Source organism: Vipera ursinii, assembly GCF_947247035.1.
Source record: "Vipera ursinii genome assembly, chromosome: Z".
Taxonomy (NCBI): Eukaryota; Metazoa; Chordata; class Lepidosauria; order Squamata; family Viperidae; genus Vipera; species Vipera ursinii.
Genome location: NC_139517.1, coordinates 16114379 through 16120378, shown reverse-complemented (window position 1 = coordinate 16120378; position 6000 = coordinate 16114379).

Here is a 6000-nt window from a genome sequence, read left to right as displayed (position 1 = left end):
AATCAGGCTTGCCTTCAGAACAGGGGTGTCAAACTCAATTTCATTGAGGGCCGCATCAGCATTGCAGTTGCCCTTGGCAGGCCGGGTGGGGTTGGCCTACTGGGTGGGCGTGGCCAGCTCTACATCATTCGCATCAAAGGTGCCAATGGGGGGCTGGGCAGGAGTGGGACAGATCTGAGGGTCTCTGGCAGAAGGAGATGGGACCGGGGCAAGTGCCAAGGCATGGTCCACTGGAGGAGCCTCACTGTTCCTCTCAGGCCTGGGGGGCAGGGTTGGACGGTGGCGTGGAGGTCAAATGCCCAGCCCAGCTGTCAAGCACCCACGGCACTAAGCCCAGCTCCACTTCCTCAAGGTGGTGCCCAGCTGCACCTATCTCCTCCTCAAGGCTGCTGCTGCTGTGCTTGCTCTCCTTAGCCAGGTTGCTCATGATGGGTATGAGGGCAAAGTCAAGAGGGAGGCCCACTCCCTCTCCATGTGAGGAGACCTGGCTTTGTATCCAAACCTTCCTTAGCAATAGGATTGGAGACCCCCCAGGATAGGCCAGGAGGAGGGGGCAAGGGGATGGTGAAAGGGCAGCAGGGAAGGACTAAGGCAGGACTTCCCTCAGACCCTCCCTCACCTTCCTTCCGTCCTTTGAGTGGTGGGAAAATATTTGAGATGAGGCAGGGAGAAAAACAGGCAAGAAACGCAGCTGGGGAAGTGTCATCCTTTGTGAGGAATGAAGAAATGCACCATTGCCTGGAAGTGGCCAGCACATGGCCCTCGCCTACTTCACATATCCGGCTTGGTGGGCTCTGGGGGATGGGATGCCATGAGCAGCATGAGAATCGATGTTACCTGCACAATGCTGCCCAGCCCCCAGCCTGCCCGGTTTTGGCAGGCAGTGGGGCACTTTCCTGACAGTGCCAAGAGGCTGAGCCAGATGGCACAAATCTGAAGAGAAGCGCAACACTGCCCAAAGTAGGCAGGGTCACATGCTGGCCACTTCCAGGCGATGGTGCATTTCTTCATTCCACACAAAGGGTGATACCTCCCCAGCTTGCGCCCAGGGGGCAGTGCCGATGTGGCATGGGCCGGTCCCTCACTGCTTCCAGACGGCATTGTGAAGCTAAGACTGAATGTATTTCAGCATAGATGACCACCACGAAATTGTACATTGGCTCCCAGCTGGCCTGGGCCAAGGCAGCAGGGGCCGTTCCCTCATTGTTTCCAGGATGGCTTCGCGGGCCACATGAAACCACTTCGCGGTCCGGATCTGGCCCCCGGGCCTTGTGTTTGACATGTCTGCTTCAGAAGTTGTGGTTGCTCCATCACTGGAGGCTTTTAAGAAGAGACTGGACAGCCACTTGTCTGGAATGGTATAGGGCAGGGGTAGGCAACCACGGCTCTTTTATGACTCATGTGTTCTGTACCAGCCTGCTACCGGCCCTGCAGAAAAGGCAGGGACAACCCCTTTACAAACGGCAAGAGGCTGGAATTACGCCTGCCAAAATTATAGCTACAAAAACAAACAAGACACAAACCAAGAAACAGGAGCTTTAAGAAACACGAACTATCCAAGCGGTTGCCTTCAGCAAACCAGCCCTCCCCACACATTCCCCTTATATAGAGTTCAGGGCGTGGCTTCTCTCTGCCTCCTTCCGAGAAGCCCCATTGCCTTCCTCTGTTTACTCCTAATTGACTGCCTCCTGTGTCGGGCGTCCTTGAACAGGGCCAGCTGTGGGTCATCTTCATCCACACTGTCAGGCTCACACAGCTGGGTCTCCGTGGTGACCAAGTGGGAGGGGCCTGGCTGAGGGCTCTCATCAGCAAGATCTTCAACCCCCTCAGCAAGGTCTTCAACACCCCCCTCCTCCTCCTCTGAGTCGTCCGACCCAACTGCCGAATCCACAGGCTGACCCTGAATCACAACATCATGGACTTCAACTCCCAGAATTCCTGAGTCAGCATAGCTGACTCAGGAATTCTGGGAGTTGAAGTCCATGAATCATAAAAGAGCCGAGGTTGCCTACCCCTGGTATAGGGTCTCCTGCTTGAGCAGGGGGTTGGACTAGAAGACCTCCAAGGTCCCTTCCATCTCTGTTATTCTGAATCTGAATTACCCTGGCTCTGTACTTCGTTCTGCTACACCTTTTAAAAGACCGTTTCTTGTTTGCCTGCTTACATCCCATTTTGTATTCCTTTTAAAAGAAACCCAAAGGAAGAGAAAATGATTGTGAATAAGCCCACTGTTCTTTAGAAAAGAGGACATTCCAGGGAAGATGCTTTGACTATAATTGACCCAGCCTGTAACTGGGCACGCTGGAGAAATCTCACCATGGTTTCTCTCTAACCTTAGTTTTTCTCTGTTTCTCAGCAAGGAGAACAGCACAGAGACAAAAAGAGCAAGTCGTTTGTTATAAAGACCAAAGCTGAGGAAAGTGCTGTAAATACCAGCCAAAATGATCAAAGGGAGAAGGATGGAGCAAAGGAAAAAAGGGTAAAACGCATTGGAGCTTTTGATTTAAGGTGAAAGAAGGCATTGTTGAAGTTAATGAAGCTATAAATACACAGAACTTTTATTTACCTGTAGTAAAAAAAAAAGAGAGACGTTTGCTTATCCGGTGGCATTGGCAGGCAGCGATTTGGAATGAACAACAACAACAAAAAGACTTACAGTTAGTCCTCGACTTAACAACCATTCATTTAGCGACCATTTCAAAGTTGAGAAAAGTGACTTTCAACAGGGTCTCACATTGATGGCTGCTGCAGCAGCCCCATGGTCACATGATCAAATTCGTGCACTTGGCAACTGGCATGTATACTGCTCAAAAAAACAAAGGGAACACAAACAACACAATGTACTGTATTTACTAGTAGGATGTCTGATTTTCTGTTCCCTTTATTTTTTTGAGCAGTATATTTATGATGGCTGCAAAATCTTGGGGTCATGTGATCACCATTCGTGAGCTGCCCAGAGGACTCCTGACAAGGTAAGTCAATGGGGGGGGGCAGAAGCTGGATTTACTTAGTCATCACGTGAGTCATTTAATTTTTATTTATTTTTTTATTTTAATCCCATTTATATCCCGCCCTTCTCCGAAGACTCAGGGCGGCTTACAATTTAAGCACAAACCAATGTGCTTAGCAATAGCCTTCATTCTATGTATATGCCTGCTTATTAGGGCTTTCGCCCCCCCCCCAATCAGCATTATTACAAAGTCAGCTTATTGCCCCCAACAATCTGGGTCCTCATTTTACCTACCTTGGAAGGATGGAAGGCTGAGTCAACCTTGAGCCTGGTGGGACTTGAACCTGCACTAATTGCAGGCAGCTGGTGTTACTTAAGGAGGCATTAGCCCACTGCTCCACCAAGGCTCAGTATACTGATTAAACAGGGGTCTTCAAACTTGGCCCTTTTATGACTTGTGGACTTCAACTCCCAGAATTCCTCAGCCAAGCTGAGGAATTCTGGGAGTTGAAGTCCACAAGTCATAAAAGGGCCAAGTTTGAAGACCCCTGCGCTTAAACATGGCAAAAAAAGGTCGTGGAATTGGGCATGACTTACTTAACAACTGCCTTGCTTAGAACAGAAATACTGGTCCCAATTGTGGTCATAAGTTGAGATTGTACTGAAGTATCTTGGGGAACCTCCTGCCACAGGAGCATATGATTTTAAAAAGGGGTTAAACAAATTTGGGGAGGCCAGGTCTATTTCTAGCTGCTGGTTGCAGTGCTAACAGGAAGGTCCCCAGAGGGAGTTAAAAATAGTGAGAAGGGCTGACAAACTGCACGAGTGAAGCCAGACCTCCTCCTTGTGGTCATTGTACATGCAACAGCAGAAAAGGATCAGGCTATAATTGTGTGGTTGTGGATACCATCTTGACTTTTCTGACCCTCCCTGTAACACCCCTGAGTACTGTACCATACAAAGCTTCCAAATTTGGGAGCAGTGGATTTGTTTACGTTTTTATTTCTCCTATTAGTACAAGGTTTCCCAACCTAGGCAGCTTTAAAATGCATGGACTTCCAATTCACAGGATTCCACAGCCATCCATGCAAGCTGGGGAATTCTGGGAGATGAAGTCCATGCACTTTAAGGTTGCCAAGATTGGGAAACCCTTTATTAGCGGTATTCAGAATTCAGAACAACAGACCTGGAAAGGGCCTTAGAGGTTTTCTTGTCCAACCTGATGTCTTAGTAGAAGCTCCAAGATGCATATTACCCCTTGGATCAGTAGAATACTACACCCACCTGATATATATTCACACTGATGGGTCTCTGCCCAGCCTCTGCTGTGCCTGTTTCAAACCTATGCAGTACCCAAATGGAGGACAGGCTAACCAATCCTATATAACCTGAAGCTGCTCTCGGATGGAAGAGAAATTAGGAGAAAATACGACTGTAACATCAATACAGCTGAAAATATCAAAGATGTCTTGCTCCTGGTATGGGAACATGAAGATGGCAACATCAAAAGGACATGTCTGAAACAAGTTATTCTGGGAGTTGAAGTCCCTTGGTCTAGTATTTTGATCCAAATCTGGCAGAAGAAGTTCTTGCTTCTGTTTAATGGAGGCTGGTCCAAGAACCTAGGAATTTTACTCAACTATAGTTTTCCTGGCTTCCTAAACCACTGCCCTGTTTTCCTTGTTCCAATTGACCACAATGTTCTCCTCCCAATTGTGCATTTTGTCATTCTAACTCCACAGCTTACTTTTTCCAAAAAGTGAGAATATGGCTGACACCTTGTGGCTAATAAACAGTCCTACAAGAAGGCTTGACCTCTTTCCACAATTGGTCAAAATGGCTCTTTATAAAAATGAGTCATTTCCAAAAGATCCTTGGCACTTGGAGACACTGCTTTGTATTTAGAACTGGCAGTAAAACTGAAATGGGCTGGATTAAGCTAGTTAGGTGAACTCAGACGTTATGTGAGTATCATGGCTTGGTGTGGTGGATGAACTTTGCCAACAGATATGGCACTCTAAATCATAATGTATTTGTCATGTTGTACAAATGCACACTATGAATCAGACTGCGGTTTAGACATTTCTTTTTAACCACACAGCAATCTGCAATTATAACTCTTGTTTATTGTTCCTTTATGCAGCCTGATAGTAGGGAGTTTTGTGGGCAGTATATAAAAACTGTAAAAAAGCACAACTATAAAAACAATCAAAACAATAACATCTGTATGGAGAAGAGCACTACGTGTAAAAATAAAAACCAGGATCAGCTGCAGTTATTTGATGTTGTAATTGCAAGATAAAATCACAGTACTGGAGCAATAAAATAGTTAAGTTGGAAAAGGCAGAATGGTTCTTAAAATGATAGGAAAATAAAAAAAAAAGGTCTTTGCCTGAAACTTCAGAGACCATAATATCGATGCCAGGCAAAATTATTTGGAGTTGGTGCTGCATAAATGGGACACCATCACTACCAAGGCTCTATCTCAGCAGTCACCTACTTTTGTCTTGCAAGGAACAGATACCTGGAGAAGACTTTAAAGTTCATAAAACTGAGCAACACTGCTTTTGAAGATGTGACCCTTAGACTAGGATGAAAACCATCTGACAAATGAACCCAGTGCCAAACAGAACCTGTGTCTTTTGTGGATTAAGGTGCTGATTAAAACTCTCACCTAGTGCATTACTCCAGCCAGTTTAGATCAGGATGCTGACTTTTTCACGTGTATGTAAATTGAATTGGATACTGTTGCCTACTTATTTTATGAAGAGGCCAGTTTAATCTTAATCTAGTGTGGCTTCCAAACAGGACTAAAAGAGCAGTTAGTCCTCTGGGGGGAAAAAAAACACTGGATACATAAGGTTACATGTCAAAAAAATTCAAGATAGTGGCCACAATCGTGCCATCAGAGAAGGATCATATTTTTTTTAACACAACCCTGCCCCTCTCCAGACATCCAAATAGTTGCAAAACAAACTCTTTCCTTCTTCAAGAAATAGTTCCAACACTATTGGCCTACATCTATAGATTTGGTTTAAAATAAACATAGA